Genomic DNA, 20,439 nt, shown 5'->3' with positions numbered 1-20,439 from the left:
GGAAGCTAGATTTTTTTTATTGAGTGTGTTAATGCATACTGCTGTCGATGGTTACACAACTATATGTAAGAAGTTGAAAACTTACCTGCAACTTCATCACTCCTCAACTTCAGCTTCCATAGTCCATGCAACAGTTAACGGTCCAAATAGGGGTGTGCCACCACCTGACGACTGTATGTTATTTGGTCACTCATGCAGTCGACTGCCAATCAGTGAAACTGAAGTGAAGTGACAGCCTACCTGACCAATAGCAAATTAATTGGCACTGCATGCTTTTTTTCTGAGCCAGCCTTTCTCTGAGCTCACTCTCTTTGCCTGCTAATTTACTCCAGTCTGTTCGGCGGAATGCGTAGTAACACTGGGGTCCCTAAGACAAAACATAGACATATTTGAGAAGAATCATGAGATCCTAGGAGTCATAGCGGAGTTTTCTTGGAGCTGTCTCTGATCCATGTTCAGGAGACTTAAATTACACTTGTTTAAGATCATTTAGAGATCTTTTTTTTTTATCAGAGTAAGACACAGATGAGTTATATGTGGTTGTTTCTCCTTAGGTCACTATGAGAAAACAGATATATTTGAGAAGAATCATGAGATCCTAGGAGTCATAGCTGAGTTTTATTTGAGCCGTTTCTCTGATCTCATTGTCCCATGTTCAGGAGACTTAAATTAGATTTGTTTAAGATGATTTAGACATCTCTTGTTTTGATCAGAGTAAGACATGAATGAGATTCTGGGCCCTATTTTAACTAAATCTAAAGCGCACGGTCTGAAGCACATGGTGCAAGTGCATTTAGGGTGTGTCCAAATCAACTTTTGCCATTTTAACGGCAGAAAAAATGGTCGCAGCGCTAGGTGCATGGTTCAAAGAGGTTGTCCATAGTCTCTTAATAAATCATGGGTGTGTTTTCAGCATAACATGCAATAAACCAATCAGAGTGTCATCTCCCATTCCCTTTAAAAGCCAGGTACACTTGCACCTTGGTGGATTGCTATTATGATGGCGGATTTGCCAAGTAGTAAGAAAGGACACTTCTCTGCAGATGAAACTTATCTGCTTGTGCGCAAAATGAAAACACATGATCCATAACACACTAGCACACTGGCCCCTGCTGCTTCTGAACCCTCCCTTGGCCAGCCACAGACCTCAGTTTAAGATCCTGTTCATTAATTTGTTGCAAATGTATTTCCGTTTGGTTTTTGAAAAGGTTTATTTTTTTAATTACAACTTTTTACTCAGTCATGGAGTAACAGGTCAAATCAGCAGGGTTTTAATTGCTGAAAGTATGGAAACCTGATCACTGTACTCTCAAAAATGTTAAACAATATTTGTTAATTAAATCATTAATTTTAATCAATCATTGTTTTCACCTCATTTATTTCCTCATGTGTTCCTCATGTCATCATGTATTGATGCAGCAGGAAAGTTGATTGTGTCTGATTCGTTGTTGCCTGTCTGTTTAAATACCTACATGTATTGCCACGATTTGGTCAAATAATTAGAAAATTTTATTTTAGTCATTACTGCAATTAGTTAATTCTGATAAATATTATCACTAAGCATTATGAAATGTATTTTGTAAAATATGTTGATGTATACAATAATAATCTTTCACACTGTAATCCTTTTATTTGTAATCTTGTGCATGTTTGTGCACTGCTGCACGTTCATGTGTGTGTAACAAGCAGCGTGTACGCACGTTGTGCAGCTGTCTGTGTAGATGCATATTACTGTCTTGATAATGTGCCCTTAAAATAACCGTGAAACACTGCGCCATTGACTTCAGACCAGGTTTTTGTTGGTCAATAGCACAATTGCTTTCCACTGCCTCAGGATAGCAATGCACCAACAATGTGCCTGACCACACCTCATTTTAAAACCAACACCCCCGATGGGTGCAAGTGCATTTACTGTTTAAACAACATGGGAGCTGGAAGGGAAAATGAACTAAACTAGCAAAACACTTGTGTCGCGCTTGGCACCGCTTTGCACTGGGCATAAGATAGGGCCCTATATGTGGTTGTTTCTCCTGAGTTGAATTTGATAAGTAGGAAAAAAACCCTTTGGTCTCACTTTAGTCTCAAAAATATCTCATTTGTGTCTAGGAGAAATGAAAGAGACAACTATGAGATCTCTTCTTGGATTTTGCTTTCCTATGGACTGTGCTATGGACAAAGAAATGAAGTGTATGAAATATATGAAGGTAACAAGCAAAAATTAAATGTGATGTGCATAAATAATTAAATTATGTAACAGTGGAGGTTGAATGCAGTGTACAACTTACAGTCAAAGTCTGATGAAATATATGAGTGACAAGTGCAGGGATTAAACGGATGTGCAGGGATGTGAAATGTAAAGTTCAGTTTGATCCAGTTTATATGGCCATGGTAAAAAATTTGACACACACACACACACACACACACACACACAAAATATTGGAATGCTTTATTGGATGATGTGGCTCAATATTAAATGAGGAATTATTTTAATAAAGATGATTTCAGCCACAGATTTTTGGAAATATAAAATTAAAAGAGCAGTGGCAGTTTGAAATTGAATGACGCCCATCGTAGGCTTCCATTGCCTACTGCTATCAAAAATTGACAAAAATATGTATCTCTCAGAATCTAAGGAGAAATAATAATTAAAACTGTTGGCCTTACCATTAACCTATCATATTGTTGACTTATCAAGCACACTTCATGTCTTTGTGTTGAGAAATGTTAAAGATATCATTAAAAGAAAGCCTTTACATGGTGAGAAAAATAGGCTACTTGCAGGCAGCAGGTCATCCAGTCCACCCTGAGTATTGACTCTAGGCTACTGATAAAACTAACATGAAGAAACAAAAACAAGGATAAAATCTTGTGATTGAATGTTAAATAATGTAGCGGTTATAGTTAAAAAAAACAAATAACAAATGAGAAAAAACAATATGGCAGCTTCTTTGCTCCTGAGTCCTGACTGACAGAGAAAAAAACATGGTGAAGGCACAAAAATACTTCCAACTGAAATACATTAGTTTGAAAGTCTTGAAAAAATGGAAAATTCGCACACTTGTACCATCAGATCTAGTCTCATAACTTCAAGCGAACGAATCTGCTTACCCGTCTGTGTGTGTGTGTGTGTGTGTGTGTGTGTGTGTGTGTGTGTGTATAGTGCTGCTTGAAAGTTTGTAAACCCTTTAGAATTTGCTCTATTTCTGCATAAATATGACCTAAAACATGATCAGATTTCTACTCAAGTCCTAAAACTAGATAAAGAGACATCAGTTAAACAAATGAGACAAAAATTTTACACTTGTTCGTTTATTTATTGAGGAAAATGATCCAATGTTACATATTTGTGTGTGGCAAAAGTATGTGAACCCCTAAGATTATCAATTAATTTGAAGGGGAAATTAGAGTTGGGTGTTTCAATCAATGGGTTGACAATCAAGTGTGAGTCTGGGAGGCCCTGCCTTATTTAAGAAGAGAAATCTGGGTCATCACTGTCAAACTCTGAGCTTCACAACACAGGTTTGTGGAAGTGTGTTATGGCTCAAATAAAGGAGATTTCTGAGGACCTTAGAAGAAGAGTTGTTGATACTCACCAAGCTGGAAAGGGTTACAAGACCATTTCTGAAGAGTTTGGACTCCACCAGTCGGCTGTCAGGCAGATCATATACAAATTGAAGACATCCAGCACCATTGTTACCCTCGCCAGGAGTGGTCGAACAACAAAGATCACACCAAGAGCAGGTGTGTAATAGTCCAGAAGGCCACAGCGGACCCCAGGGTAATGGCTAGGAAACTAAAGGTCTCTCTTGCAGTGGCTACAGTCAATGTTAATGAGTCCATTATCAGGAGAACATTGAACATCAATGGTGTGCATGGCAGAGTTGCATGGAAAAAAGCCACTTCTCTCCAAACAGAACATTGCTGCCGTCTATAGTTCGCTCAAGACCACATGGATAAGCCAGAAGGTGATGGATGAGACCAAAATCGAACTTTTTGGCTTGAATGAGAAGCGTTTTGTTTGGCGATGAGCAAACACTGCATTCCAGCATAAGAACCTTATCCTATCTGTGAAACATGGTGGTGGTAGTATCATTGTTTGGGGCTGCTTTGCTGCCTCTGAACCAGGACAGCTTGCACTCATTGATGGAGCTATGAGTTCTGAGTTGAACCAGCAAATGCTACAGGAAAATGTTATGGTATCTGTTTGTGAACTGAAGCTCAACAGAAAGTGGGTCATACAGTAAGACGATGACATTAAACAACAAATCGTTCTACCAAAGAATGGTCAAAGCAGAAGAAAGATCATTTTTTGGAATGGATGAGTCAAACTCCTGACCTTAATCCTAAAGAAATGCTGTGGAAGGACCTGAAGCATGTAGTTCATGCAAAGAAGCCCACAACATCCCTGAGTTGAGACTGTTCTGTAAGGACAAATGGGCTAAAATTCCTCCAAGCTGATGTGCAGGGCTGATAAACAGTTACCAGAAACGTTTGGTTGAAGTTATTGCTGCAAAAGGGGGTCACACCAGTTACTGAAAGCAAGGGTTAACATACTTTTGCCTCACACAAATGTGTAAGATTGGATAATTTTCCTCAATAAATAAATGAAAAAGATGAAAAAAATTACTTTTTTTGTCTCATTTGTTTAATTGGGTTCACTGTGTCTAGATTTTGGACTTGTGTAAATATCTGATCATGTTTTAGGTCATATTTATGCAGAAATACAGAAAATTCTAGAGGGTTCACAAACTTTCAAGCAGCACTGTATATATATACACACACTTGAAATTAATTTTGAATTTTTACATCACAAACTGGGAATATTGTTAGACATTTAAGGTTAATACAGGAGTATGTTCCCTTCTTACCTTACGTGAAGAACGTCATCTTTGGGCAACATGATATCAGTCATCTCCACATCAGATAAACAGTAGTGTTCTGGCATTTTTTACTGTTGATGTTACTCACTTGTCAGGTTGGTGGTCAGTTGATACTTTTATGACTGCATTTTCTTCTACTTGAGCACTTGATATTATAAAATAAGAGTATTTCTACTTGAGTGCAGTGTTTGGGTACTCTGCCCGACCCTTGATAACATGTGAAACTTTTTTTTACTGGCTTTTATAAAAGTTTTTGATTTATTGATGACTTCCTTTTAGTGCTTTACTTTTTAAAGGTGGATTCAACAATTTAAGGCCTCCTGTCGGAAGTAATTGAGGGGAGTGTTTTTTTTACTCCCGTTAGTAACCTATAGCTTCTGACAGTGGATATTTATTCACTTTACTTACTGAATATGATGGTATCACCTTGGCTTAAATGTGTGTAATAGGGAGCAGCCCTAAATCCTTTTCACTGCTGTCTGAATCAACTTAATGTGATTTAAAGCACTTCTGGCAGATTGGCTGAATAATTTACCATCACTAATGATCTTAGTAGAATTAAACATTAAGTTGTATTATGCATGTAAATTACAGCAGTTCAAAAAGGGGTTTTTTCATTGAAAGTGGCTTTGGCTGTCATGTTGGGAAACATGGCACATTATTTCATCAGAAATATATTTTTGTGTAGAATAAATTGCTTTATGCTTGATTCATTATGACTAGAATTGCTAATTACTATTGTAAAGAATGGGTGAGTTTTGTCATGTGTACTTCTATTGTCCGGATATTTTGTGCCACTGGCAACAAAAGCACAACAGTAATCACCATCGAGACACAGGTATCATACTGGAGGTTTATTATCATCATTTAAGCTGCACTGGAAGGCAGATGAAAGTGATTACTGTGTGAATATCAGAGTGTGAGATGTGCATATATGAGTTGTGACTGTTGAGAGTTGGCATATTTGCAGAGATGATGATAATATTGGCTTAGTACCTTTGTGGTTTAGTTGATTTAATACCCTGGCTTTATTGTCACCCTCTGCCACAATGGAACATGAGGCATTTTCAGATTTTCATTTGTTTCTAATGAAGCATTACTTTACAGTGTAATTTCATGTTATTGGTTTTGAAATCTATGTATACTGAAACGGATATTGGGGAAATTCTCAGACCCTGTCTCCAATGATTTACTTTCTTCTGCCCCTACATGAGCCCCAAATATGATGTTCAGGAGATATATCCGATCACAGCCTGGACTTAATTGTCTTGCAACCATGCAATCCAAGCAACAATACATTCTGAGCTAAATGCTAACTTCAGATGCTGACATGCTCACAATGACAATATTAACATGCTGATGATTAGCAGGTAGTATTTAATATTGTTAGCATCTTAGTTAGCATGCTAACATTTGCTAATTAGCGCTAAACAGAAAGTATAGCTAAGGCTGATGGAAATGTCATTAGTTTAGCAGATATTTAGTCATAAACAAGAGTAGAACCCGACCAATATATGTATAGCCTGATAAAATTGTCCGATATTAGCCTATCACAGATATATTGGTACTGGCATATACATTGTCAAGGCAGCGTTTAATATATATTTGATCCTTTATCTTCAATTATATATCATATATATTATAAATAAATTATAAATTATTATTATTAACTATATGTATATATATATATATATATACATATAGTTCTATTTTTTAGTTGTAGTTATTTATAATTATTAAATTCCCAGTGGATGTTACTGTTTCAGTGCATTGATGTAATTTTGGACAATAAAGTTAAAGACTGTAAAATATCCTGCCTCCATTACATGCAGTATGTTTGTCACAAGTGTTTGATATTTGAGGGATCATTGCAAAAAATATTTTACCCACTAATATCGGTACAGCATCAGCCCGAAAAATCCAGTATCGGTCGGGCTCCAAACCAGGGTATTGGGCAAATTTAAATTTTGACCTGATGATGGCGCAAGAAGAAAGTCAGGAAATCATTAAAGTTACTACAATTCATCCTGAGGGAGACTTGAATATGTGACCAAATTTGTGCAATCCATCCCATAGTTGTTGAGATATTTCACTTTGAACCAAAAATGTTAAGCTGCTAGAGGCACTATGGGAAAAGTCTAGGGATCAACAAAGTCAGAAGAATTTACATGAATGTCGAATTTCAATAATGGCTATCTTGTCTCCATCAGGGCGGTGCCTAAGGCCACTTCCGTTTTCCTAATATATAAGGCACAACACTGATTAAGGCAAGATGGCCCGAAACGTTAGGTGAATAAAGCAATGTGTACTGCTGGAGAGTTGTGCAACGTTTTTTACTTTTGATGGACTTGCATTTAAGCTTACAGTGGTCTGCATCTTGCTGTATGTGCATTCCTACTGCAGACAATTTAAACATAAGTTAACCAGACAGTAAAGGTCACGTGGCCTAGGCTGCATCTCAAATTCAAGCCACATTAATAAATGCATCGGTTGTTACTCAAATACATACAGTGATCATTTGGCATAGTACAAAACTGCGACTGAGGCTGCAGTTTTGTAGCACACATTACTACCATATGTCATTTATGATGTACTCAGAATAACGCTTTTAGACAACTGACAACCCAGTTCTTCTAAATACTTTAACTGACACTTCAAACCCTTTCAGTGCTTGACCTTCAGCTTACATTTCAACTCCCTTTGAACTGCAACTCCCACACAATACTTTTCATGCAAATGATTACCATGTAGAATCAGGCCCGATAAGACCAGAAGAAAGTACACATGAGGGAAAAAATGGTAAGGTCCGAGGACAGAGTGGCTATTAGGATTACCCAGAGGTTTAAACAAATGCAGTGTGAAAAAAACACCACAGAGAGAGGGTTGTGCTGTGCCATGTCGAGAGAGCGTCCCAGGCTAATGTTCCATATTCCGTCACGTCTGTCTCCCTCCCCCGACCAGTCACATTCAGTTACCTGACTTGGTGACCTCATGATTGTATTGGAGTATGTAACACTGCACAGTTACAATGCGCTTTTCAAATAACAAAATAATAACAGGAATGACACTTACAGGTATTTGGTTGGCCATCACAGTGCTTTGTTTGATGATAGTATATTGCGTAACGGAAAAACATAAGGTAACTGCAAACGAGTGGATGCAATCATCACTAATGCTAACGTGGCTTCTCAGGGATTGAAGCTGTTATTTCTATACTAAACTAACATATGACAACATATTAGCTAAGGTTGTAAGGATTATAACTGTTGGTGGTAGTTGTTGATTTTGTTTAGATATGTTGAATTGTTTGTCAGACGATTGAGCTAAGCTAACTAACATGCTAACATCAGCTGTCACTTGTTGCCTTAGTAACGAATGGCCTAATGGAATGTAAATAGAGTGCAAAATCAAGCTGCATTGTAAATATAGCTAAGATACATTGTATTTAGCACAGAGTGTGTGATTTTAATAGTAATTTATCGTAATCTTTGGGTTCAAGTATTGTTTTCTATAAAATATTCTAGTCATAAGAACTGTAGATCAATGAATGAGTTTTAAAACCTTTTGATATATTAGAATATATTACAATAGTAATTTCTAATACTTTGTTATAAGCCTATTTTATGTTTATTGGAATTCTGATAGTTTATTGATTTTAAATGGAATTGTTTAGAGAATGTATCATTATTTTGGGATACTGTGATTTTTTTATAATACTGTGATTGTTACCATATATTGTATATTGTTCTAAGCCAGATGAGTTGGCAGTTATACCTAGAGTAAGGCTACTGAAGACCAGCAAAAATCACCATTTGTTTTCATTTATTCTTTCAGAATAAAACCATCCCTCTTTTTAAAAAAAAAAAAAAAAAAAGTTCATCCTGAGTCCAGTGTGATTCGTGGGTGCAACACATATACAGTATACTTATAAGAATATAAGGCAGGTGATATCCGTTTTTCTTACTGTCAGAATATCTCCTGTGTTTATGACTTAAGAACAGGTGGGGAAAAAAAGGCTAGCTAGTGGGCTGACGGCTAACGGCTAACAGATGCTAGCACGCTAGCTAGCAGGATAACATATTGTTCACTGCTAAAAGCTACAACCTAGGTTAAGTCAACTGCATAGCTTATGTTAGTTTACTGTAACGTTAGTCATGGTAACAGGGACACCTCACCCTTTATGAATGGGATGTTTTACAAATAAAGATTAAAAAAATAAACTTATGATTGGGACATTTGGACACTTGCAAAGGGAATAGGATAACTTTGTACATTTAATTATAGCTATACACAACAGAATAAACACTCTGGATACATTTCGATTTTGGCAATTTAGTTTAATATGGTTATTCATATGACATAGAGTTGGATACTGTCTATTGAATATTGCAATTATGGTGCGATGCTTATTCTTAATCTGTCCTTCAGTTGACAGTTGAACCATTGGTACTTAGACAATTGGTTCTCAAACCTTTTCATGTCAAGGACCCCCAAATTGATATACAACAAGCCTTGGACCCCCATTTGATAAGATTTTTATCCTGGCGACCCCTATCTGAGGAGATAGTTATTAGATATGATTTAGTAGAGAATTCCATAACTGTCTGTACTGTCTGGAGAGAGTGAAACCTCTGATCAGAATAGTCATTTTTATACATTGTGCTTACTTCTAATGAATAGAATATTAGTAAAATTAAACTACTCCCCATTTTTATGGGGACCCCTTATAAAAACCCCAATTTGAGAATCAATGATCTAAATCACCCTTGAGGCCAATTAGCTCATTTTTGTTTGTTTAATATTCCAGAGGGAAGTCCAACATTTGACTTGTGGGTCCAGTAATTCCATCCTAGAGGTGTAATCCACATCGAGAAAGGAGGAGGCCATGTAAGGTTTATAAGCTTTCTTTATTTATTTAATGAATAAAATACTTAACAACAACTATGACTGAATGATGCTGTCTTGTTCCACAGAGGGTAGAATGAGACCTACACACTGTTGGGGAGAAATTCAAACCTGATCAGCTGTGTGTAGGTAAGGTGTTATAAAATATGACCCAAGCTATCCAAACATAGTGGAGCAGTGAGCTAAACTTGATTTTATTGGCAGATGAAAGTTCTCAGAGAGAAAATAAAATAAATACAGAACGCAAAACTCAAGGGTGCAAGCACACCTGAAGGTTCCATTGGTGGCCAAGTACCTGAACCTGATCAGATGAGGACATGACAAGTTTCCACCTTTTCAGTATTGTGTCAGAGTTGTAACTATACTTTTGGAAGACATAATCACTGTATGATCAATAAATAAACATTTATAATAAAACATAATTTGGCAGTTGTCATTAGAATATACATGATTATATATATTTAGAATCTAAACTTTAGTTATTGAAGTTCATGTGTCTATAAGGAGCAAGTGTTTGCCAAAGAAATGTAAAAGAAATTGCCACAAACTGTTGCAAACAATAATAAACCCCAGGTGCCACACTTTTTACCACACATTGTTACAACTGTTTGCCAGAATGCCACCAGAACTTTACTACAAAACTACTTTGCATGTGTAAGTAGGAGTTTGCTGCAACAACACCAGAGGCTTGTCATAACTGTTTGCCAGAAGGCCTATACTTTTGTAAATGGTGCTTTCTTAGATGTGTGTACTGCAAATGAAACGCAAATAGGTTTCTGATGATGAATGTTTTAAAAATCTTCTTATGACAAACAATTTGACCATGAGCCTTAGGTTCAGCAACAGACATTTCAGATAAGATGAACTCTTGTATACTGCAGACATCCCTGTGTTAAGTCATGGGGTGTTAGGATTGTGAAGCACCAACCACCTACAGTGTTTTCAAAATCATACGCACTCTTTAAGGGGCAGTTCAACCAAAATTAAAAGCAATATTTTGTCCCCCATCCCCGGAGCACTATCTATCCATGTAGATTGTTTGTGATTTGCCTCATTTTGGAGATATCTCCTGTCTAATACAATGTACCTGAATGCCGCTCAGTTTGTGGTACTCAAAGCACCAAAGAAATACATTTGAAAAACTCAAAAGCAATGTCTTGATTGATAGGGACTATTTTCTACTGAAGCACTACCCCATTCATTGTCATAGGGGGTGTATTTCGGTAGAAAATAGTCCCTATATGAAACTGCTAACAACAAGGTCTGTGTATTATCTTGAGTAAACGCATCATGATTTCTGTAAAGAGACATTGCTTTTGAGTTTTTCAAATGAATTTTTTTGGTGCTTTGAGCACCACAAACCAAATGTCATTCAGCTCCATTGTATTGGAGGGATGAGAAATACCTCTTTGGCAAATATCTACAAAACAAGGTGAATCACACCAAAATAATCTGGATGGATATATAGCAATCTGGCTATGGCAGAAATATATATTTTTTGAATTTTGGGTGAACTGCTCCTTTAAGGTAAAATGAAAAGGCCTGAAAGATGGATCAAGTAATGGACAATGATTTATGCTCAAATGATTGGTAAAGTGGTAATATAAAGTATATGTGCTTCATATTTTACTTGCCATGGGTGCCATTAATTCTGGAGCAATAAACAGATCATCTATTTTGGCTATCTTAATCTTCTCTAAAATAAACTATGAGGATGCATGGTAACCACAATACCTTGTGGCAAAAAGCCACTGAGTGGTGCATATGTAAAAGCTGAACTGAGTGGAAACATTTTTCTATCGCAGAAATGTCTTGTAACAAAATATACTGAGATACTGATGATAAGGGTCTTTTAAGTCTTCAGCTTACTGCCTGGCTGGCATTACATAATATAGAACTGACTTGTCACTAAACAGACTTTGGTTTAATTATGTAATATCTTGTCTACAAGAGATTGCATACAGTGAAATTAGTCAGGTTGTGTAATTGTCTGATTATGTCCTCCAAAACTATAGGTACAATTCTGACACAATACTGAAAAGCTGGAAACGTGTCATGTCCTCATCTGATCAGGCTCAGGTACTTGGCCAGCAATGGAACCTTCAGGGGTGCTTGGACCATTGAGTTGTGCATACTGTATTTTTCCTATAGATTTTATCAAGAGAAAGAATGATTCATTCAAATGAAATGACTCTACTTCAATCTGCAATAATCTTATATCATATATCATGGCAAATAAAGAGAAGGGGAAAATCCACCACTGAAAGTGAGAAGAATAATTATAGTTTATAGAGACAGTGAGCTGAAATTGGGTCATTTTAATGCACTCACACATTGTACAATCATAACTAATCAGAGTAGCACTGGTGCACTTGTGCCCTCTTGTGGCCAAAATGAGTATTACAACAACAAACAGTTAAAAAATCCTGACAAAAAATATTATAATATTTTTTCACCTGCTATTTTCACAGATGAAAAAAAAACTTGGAAAAATTATCCTTGCAAAAAAAATTTTCACCTGTTTCACAGATGAAAAAAAAAATATTATGGAACTTAGAAAAAGTATCCTGGCAAAACCTTTTTTTCACCTGTTCTTAAGTCACAAACAGAGGAGAGAAAGAATTTAGATCAGACTTAGAAATTGCATCTCCAGAAATATTTTTTTCCTCACTTTTCTCTCATGGCTTCTGTATAAAACAGCTGGTTACTGAATAGTAGATTTGTTAGGGACTATTTTCAACAGCAGATTAATCCACATTTGGTGCTCTAGTTATTGAAAATGAATCAAAATAAACTACAGTGTGTGTGTTCATGGTAATGAAGGAACATGTCACCCAGTGCAACAGTGTGACTCAATAATATCTGTTTAATCATTTTTGGACAACAATGGAGCTCTATGTCACGGAGGAATAACATATACACACACAATACGTATTAGGATACATTCATTGTTGGTTTGAGTATGCAAATTTGTTAACAATGAGCAAAATATAGAATATTACCAGCCTTATGCTTTATCTATAACTAATCAAGCATATATATAAAATCTCTGTGTGTTCTTACCAATCATAGAAACATTGTGATGCCATTCCTAAAAGCAGCATGTGGATTAGAAAATTGTAAAATCAAACTTAGCAGAGAAAGTTAAAGCAACTATGCCTGAACACCATGTCACACTAACTGAAATACAGCAATTGAAGTCTATTTTTTTAAATGCCCACTAAAAGGGAAGAGCAGGTCACTGAGATACCTATACACAGGTTCGTTCTATAAGAGGAAACTGAGCAGATGGGTTAAAGGGACACACAGGCACACCTTCTGTTGTACTGATGCATTATTCAGCAGCTCCCAGGGACATAAATATACATCCTAAAGCACTTCGAGTATTTTTTCTTTTGGAGTGTGTTAAAGTTCAGTCACTCATCATTAAAAGCGAGTAGTCTGACCTTTTGGGAACTACACTTTTCAGCTGAGATCATTCCAAATATAACTGAAACGAACCTCACAATGGTTTGAACTGATATACTAAACCATAATATTTCCACTGCATAGAGGATATTGTCTAAATGTCACCTGTAAATATAAAGTTACCACATGGAGTTTCTGACCACTTCTGGCACTATGGAGCAATGTTTTTAGGCAGATGTTTCATTTGGAAGGACATTCATTCAACACATTTGTTGAATACACACGAAGTCCCTATCTTACACCTGGCACAAAGGGCGCCAAGCACAATGCAAGTGTCTTTGCTAGGTTAAGACCGACACAGTTGTCATTTTCCCATCCAGTGCCCACGTTGTTTAAATAGCAAATGTACTTGCATCCATCTGAGTGTCCATGGGCATATTGGTCTTAAAATGAGTTGTGGTCAGGCGCATTGTTGGTGTATTGCTATCTTTAGGCAGCAGGGAGCGGTTGCCCTATTGACCAACAAAAACCTGGTCTGAAGTCAATGGCACAGTGTTTCATTGTTATTTTAAGGGCGCATTATCAAGACAGTAATGTGCACCTACATAGGCAGGTGCTGCCAGCAGCAGGATCAGCATCCTGATCAAGTCCTGACAACTATGTATGATGATTTTTATATGATTAATATTAATTAATTAAAATTAATTAATTATTTAATTTTTGAACAATATTTAACAAATAATTTTTAACATTTTTGAGAGTACAGTGATCAGGTTTCCATACTTTCAGCAATTAAAACCCTGCTAATGTTACTCCATGACTGAACAAAACGATTTCAAAGAGAACCAAAGTTGTAATTAAAGCTATAAAGCTGTAAATAAAACTTTTCAAAAAACAAATGAAAATAAATTTGCAACAAATTAATGAACAGGTTGTTAAACTGGTGATGTGGGGCTGGCCACAGGAAGGTTAAGGAGCAGCAGGGGCCAGTGTGCTTGTTATGGACTGTGCGCTTTCACTTTGAAACTGTACGCACAAGCCAATCCGTTTCCTTTGCAGAAAAGTGTTCCTTCTTACTACTTGGCAAATGCACCATTATGACAGCAATCCCGCAAGGTGGAAGCGCACCTTCCTTTTAAAGGGAATGGGAGATGACACTCTGATTGGTTTATTGCATGTTACACTCAAAACACACCCATGATTAATTAAGAGACTAAGGACAACCCCTTTGAACCATGGACCTGGCACTGCGACTACTTTTTCTGCTAGTAAACAAACCAAAAGTGGATTTGGACACACCCTAATTGCACTTGCGCCATGCGCTTCAGACCGTGTGCCTAGATCATAAAATAGTGTGTTTTAGTGAGAATTATTGTCTTTAAATATAACTCCACAAGGTACCATTAACTAATCCAGCGTAAAGAATTTCAGGAATAACAAAATTTCAGTGCATTTATACTATAGAAACACATTTTCTGTCCTGGAAGGTTTCTGGGGAATACAAAATGGAAAGTAAAGAAAAACTGATTGATTTCACTCATGTTTTAAAATGTAATTTAATTTTAAAAAATACATGTACAAAACTCAGCTGAAATGCTGTCAAAGCAGAATTTGAAAGATTTATTTTTAGACCCCCCAACCCCTCCTCTGTAGTTGAGTCAGATTCAGGTTCAGTTTCATGGTGCTGTGTCATAGAGCTCACTTTCTACTGGGCTAGACATTAGCCCCTCTTCACTTGTCACCCTGCTGCTATACAGTCTGTACATCTTTCAGCTACAATACCATGTAGTACTTTATTATAGGCAACTCTATCAATGGTCATTTTCATTTCAGTATTACTTAAATATGTTTTACTGGCATTTTTGCCTCCATCAGATACTTGAACAATACAGTGACAGGTTGCGCAAGAAGTTAGAGAAAGAGGGATGACATGCCACAAAGTTCCAAGTCAAACCGGGGACACTCCTGTTACCTATTGGATGTATTTGCTGCTCTCTGTAGCTGTCTGTCCTCTATGTTTAAACACAAGAGTGTGCATGGGAAACCACATGAAGATTGAAACAGGGATTTTGCTTATTGTAGGATAATTATTACAAACATAATACAGGTAATGTACACATTTCTGAACATAAAGACTATACTAGAGCCTAAAAAATTCCAAAACACCCAGAATCCTTATATTTGGACAGCAGAGAGTCAGTATGAGTCCAGCCAGTACAGCTACAATGACTGTTAACTGATTTCTTCCATAAATGTAGACATTTCATACAGAAATTTAATCACGATTTAGTTCGATGGCTACACGTCGTAAAGTTTATAAATAGTCTCTCAGCAATGAAAAACAGAAATAATATCTGAGATACTAATGGCTACAGGCAGTAGAATAGTTATTTGGCCTAACATTATTTATTTAATACATTTTTACTCAATCAGCAAAATTTATTAATGTTTTCTTTAAACATTTACATTAAGAAGGATTTTAGATTTGGTCGAACGCAAACACAGTGAGGCTACTTAGAAACTGCACTTCCAGTGCGGTAATCTGGGCCTTTATTTTGAAGGCAACTCTGACTTTAGTTGGTAACGATTCACAATAAGAATACATTAATTAACATTAGTTAATGCAGTAATAAGCATTAATTAACAGTTAACTAATGTGTATAGTAATCATTTACTAATGGTGTTCATGTTAACTAAGGTATTAATTTATACATTATTTAATAGTTTATAAAGATGCTATTAACATTAGTTAACATAGTAATAAGCATTAACTAACAGTTAATACAATAATAAGCATTAAGTAACTGTTAACAAACAATACTCATGTTCTAAGGATGGTAAATGAGTCAATTTCAGGATTTACAATTAAACAATAAATTTAACTGATTTTCAAATGTTAATCATATTTAGGCTAGTAGTTTGAAAACATTGTAAGAACATGTTTTAAAACCATTCAGTTCATTGTGGAGTAACATTAAAACATACACTTGATTGTGAGGAGACATCAGTCATAACATCTTGAAGCTTATTATCTCATCTTAAACTAAAACTTATCTGAAAAGTAAAGATTAGAAAAATATTGCTTATGTTAGGATAGAATATGGGCCTGTCCAGAATGAATTGACCTATTTAATATCAGTGATATTTAAATAAGGGTATTAATTATCTAATTTATTGAGCTGATTCATGAGGTGAGGTTAAAATTAGGGAGGAAAATGGTTCAAAAGTCAAAAGGGACAAAATCCCCATTGAAACACAATCAAGTAGGCTTAATGGGAGCAGGTGGGCTTAAGGGGAACATCAGTGAATTTATGGTTAAAAGACAGAATATTTTATTCTATGCACATGACATTAAAAAAACAACTATATGAAATAAATCTATACATGGTGTGCTAACATAACATGAAGAGTATTAATTGATCATGTAGAGAAATAATTAGCTATACTCATTTATGTCCACCCCAGTCTGATTTTTTTGGTAGCGTCCCCTTTAAGCCCACCAGATAAAAATGTTAATTAAAAAATAAATAAAGATAAACATACACATTAATTATCTATTTAACAGTATAATAATATAAACTGCATACAAAAATGGAAACTATACATACTTATCATGGTCTGTGGTCTGTTTGCTGGCACGCTAAAACTCATATTTTGATTTCAAAAGAAACAGTGTTTTCGATTCAAGTAATATTCAAACATATGTCTTATTCAAATCACTCATCTCTTAAATTTTGATAACAATTGAGTATTTACCAAAAACAGGAATAGTAATATGCAAAAAATGTTATTTTCTGAGGGTACCAAAATCACCAAAGTTTTCTTGCAACTTCTTTTGGGATCAGCAGGCACATGTCACACATATGCTTCGATAACTCAATATCGACAAATCTGATTGACTTTCAATAAAAAAGTGTCATTTATGTAACAAGCAGAAGAAATATCATTGGAAGAAATATCAAACAGCAAAAAATTATGTGTTTTTTTTTAAATTTGACTCAGAAGTTGCAAGTGGGCTTATATGGTACGTGGGCTTAATAGGGACGTTTACCCCATGTCAAGTTCACAGCTAAGCCATTTCATTAAAGAGGACCGATTATTGCTCATTTCAGCTCTAAATTTTTGTTTTTGGACTCCACTAGAGTAGCTTAGCATGATTCTAAGTTCAGAAAATGTATCTTATACTGGCCCTTTATGCAGCCCCTCAATATACAGTTTCTCTTACACTCCGTTATATATATTTATATATATATACACATATAAATATATATATTTGTTTAGAAAATTTAACAATTTTAGCATTCTTTGAAAGGAATAATGAAGAAGTGATTTAACAGTTTCACTTCTCTATGAAAATAATGACAAAAACATTTTTCTCACAGACATGCCATTTGAATATTATTTTGAAAACTAAATTTTCAGCTAAAATGAGGCAAATAAAAAGAGGCAAAAACATGTTTTTGAGTGGGGATTTCTAAAAATGGGGACCATAGATTTTACCATGTATGTTCTGCAAAATTACAAAGTAAGACATTACAATTTACAGAGTGCATAAACTGAAACTGTGCTGTAAAAGAAAGCAGTGTTTATTCCCATGGTATTACAAAGTTCTTACCACATCCTTTCATCAAAATGGATGGTTTCCTTTTCCATGCAAGATAGACAAACTTGTACCATATGTTCCATAGTGTTACCAACTAAAACATGATATTTTATTTAATAAGTACGCTGAAACAAGAGAACTGTCAAAGAAAGTAATGCTTAATGACATGGTAGTTACATTGTACTAAAAAAAGTGTGCTTGTAATGTAAGGATCATAAAATAAACATGATAATACAATGTAACAGTATGTACTAACACAAAGTTTTGTGTTAAATTGTTGTTGTTACTGTGTAAAATATCACTATTATACTCTTAAGAGAAACTGGGTTCAAAGAGACAACTTACTGTTTACCTGGGCTCAGAGGAGTAAATATGAAAAGATCAAGTGGTTAACGAAACAGTTGGATCATTTACTACAGTGCATTCAACATGTCTCTTACAGTTTACAAAAACTGAAAAATCCTGACAATGAAAAGAACTCTTGTACCCTAAGATAAAATTAAAATAAAATTAAAGCTGCAAGCTTAATTTACACCACCTCACTTGGCGAAATAATTCCCTCCCATGGTTTCTCATACAATTGCAATACTGATGATACTCAGCTCTTTCTGTCGTTCCCGCCAGAAGACCACACAGTCTCAGGTCAGATCATCCCAACCAGGCTGCTTAAGGAAGTTTTACCTTTCTTAAGTTTAACCTTATCTTAAGAAGCCTACTCTTGATTTATGTGTTTTAGCCAACTATGGACCTATATCTAATCTTCCATTTCTCTCTAAGATCCTTGAGAAAGCAGTCGCCAATCAGTTGTGTGACTCTCTACATAACAATAGTTTATTTGAGGATTTTCAGTCAGGATTTAGAGTGCATCATAACACAGAGACAGCACTAATGACAGTTACAAACAATCTTCTTACTGCATCAGACAAAGGACTTCTCTTTGTACTTGTCTTGTTAGATCTTAGTGCTGCATTTGACACCACTGACCCCTATGTTAAAATGCCCAACTTTACAGCAGAAATAAACATTTTTACAGCATGGTACAAAAAACAATTTTTTTCTCTATAGCCAATTTCCCCGTTCATGACAAACTATATGGGGGGTGAATTTTTATACAACTCACTCGTTTTCATTTTAATAAGGCTTAAAGTTATGCATAATTAAGGGAATGGCTACTTTTAGTGACAGGTGGGTCTTGTCACAGGCAAGTTGCTACCACGGTGATAGTGTTGGTTAGGTAACATAACCATGGCGTAACCCCAGATTCACAGAGTAGCCGGAGCTGTCACTATTTCAGTGTGTTTTCAGTTCACAAAAGTTGTTTAAAACATTTTGGTGACCTACAAAAGACTTGTTCAGTGTTTGGTTGTACTAATAGACCCTCTAAGGAATCGGGTGTTCAGTTTTTTCCGGTAAATACATTTTGTTTTAAGTGTTTTTTGCTAACAAATACTGGCATTAGCATAAGCATTATCACAGTTAACCATAGACTGTAAATGCACCATGCTAACTTAGCTAGCAGTTAGCGTTAGGGTCAGCTCCACCATCTCGTCCAAATACGGTCACATCTGGCTCCAAAAATCCAAGATGACTATGGTCAAAATCAGTGGCGGCTTGTGACTCAAAAAATTGGGGAGGACAGGAGGAAAACCAACATGGCATCTTACAACAAACTGCATCATACTTTATCATTGTCTCTACCTGATGAAATCGAAGGGGTGGGGGGCAAGTTTATATGCAAATAAAACAATTTGCTATCAGAAACAAAAACCCTAGAGTGGTGAAAAGGATGCTTCTTTAAAGACATTTAGCATATACATATTGTTTCTAAACAAAGAAGTGCTTGTTTTAGCTGTAGCGTGGTTCAGAATGTGTCATTTTACCAACAAAGTGAAATTCAGATTTATAGTATTATTCTATTGTGATAACAGATTTATGTTCTCATCAGAAACAGACAATATATCACATGATTTACAAGTGTTTCCTATGTATTTTCTTAGTGTACAGAAATATATGAAGTACCACAAAGTTTATAATGTGATACAGGCACAGATCAGTGCTGAACACTAAAGAGATTGAACACTAAAAACATTCACAGATCTAAAAGTGTAGGTTCATCAGAAAGTATTAATGCATTTATTAAATACCTGACTTACACACTCTTATCTACATGCATGACATACAAAATATAGTCAACAAAGCTAACATGTTATCACTTGTTATTCTAGTTGAGTTTATTACTCAATATACGACTCAGCTTAAAAACGCACTGAAGAAATTGTCACAAGCCAGCAGCCAGACCTCCTGCACACTCATTAACAAATCACAAAACATCAACAGGTGACTGAACAACCACTCAATTAAAAACGGGATCAACATCAAATGAATGAGTGAGTCTAGACAGCTCACTGTAACTTCAACAAGGTAGGTAGCAAACTACCTACAACACATTATATCATCTCTGCTGCATTCGTGTTAAGAATGCACCACAGAGACATTTAACCATCAGAGATAAAATTAGTGACCAAAGAGACAGAGAGAGAGAAGCTGTATCTGACTCACGTTATCTGATGTCTTCTTCTTTCTATCATGGAGATGAAATATTCATGTCATAACGTCCATTTGTTGCTGTTGGTCATCTTGTTT

The sequence above is a fragment of the Thunnus thynnus genome, chromosome 9 (genome assembly GCF_963924715.1).
Source record: "Thunnus thynnus chromosome 9, fThuThy2.1, whole genome shotgun sequence".
NCBI classification, from domain to species: Eukaryota; Metazoa; Chordata; class Actinopteri; order Scombriformes; family Scombridae; genus Thunnus; species Thunnus thynnus.
This window is presented reverse-complemented; position numbering follows the sequence as displayed.